This window comes from Penaeus monodon, chromosome 27 (genome assembly GCF_015228065.2).
Source record: "Penaeus monodon isolate SGIC_2016 chromosome 27, NSTDA_Pmon_1, whole genome shotgun sequence".
Classification (NCBI taxonomy): Eukaryota; Metazoa; Arthropoda; class Malacostraca; order Decapoda; family Penaeidae; genus Penaeus; species Penaeus monodon.
In genome coordinates this window covers 7494689-7495309 of record NC_051412.1, presented here as the reverse complement: position 1 = coordinate 7495309, position 621 = coordinate 7494689, and positions in this window count along the sequence as shown.

The following is a 621-nucleotide window of genomic DNA, read 5'->3' as shown; positions in this document are numbered from 1 at the left end:
TCTGATTTCCTTTTCAACACAGCCTGCTAACACCCTCACTCTGACAACAGATCGAAGACTAGCCGTAGATAATGAGACACATGGTCTCTCCCTGTGCGATAACAGAAGATAAGGGAGACGCTAATCTTGTATCTAATCAAGAGACAGGCAAAAGTATGCGTCATGAGGTAAGGTGGTCATAGAAAACGGAGATTTGGTGCACGTAGGCGTCGTGAGGTGAGGTGGTCATAGAAAACGGAGATCGATTGGTTGTATGCGTCATGAGGTAAGGTGGTCATAGAAAACGGAGATCGATTGGTTGCATGCGTCATGAGGTAAGGTGGTCATAGAAAACGGAGATCGATTGGTTGCATGCGTCATGCGTCAAGGTGGTCATAGAAAACGGAGATTAAGTGAAAGTATGAGTCATGAGGTAAGGTGGTCATAAAAAACAGAGACTGAGAGAAAGTTTATTTGATTTTCTTGTACGGAGGGAGAGTGAGGTTAGTTGATTCTTGAGGGGCACCGGGTGTTGGGTGTCTTGAATGTCTGTGTGGGCGTAAATAGATTAATAAACTAATTGTAGATGCATACAACACAGTCACAGTTGCAAACATACGTACATCAAAACACAAGTATATG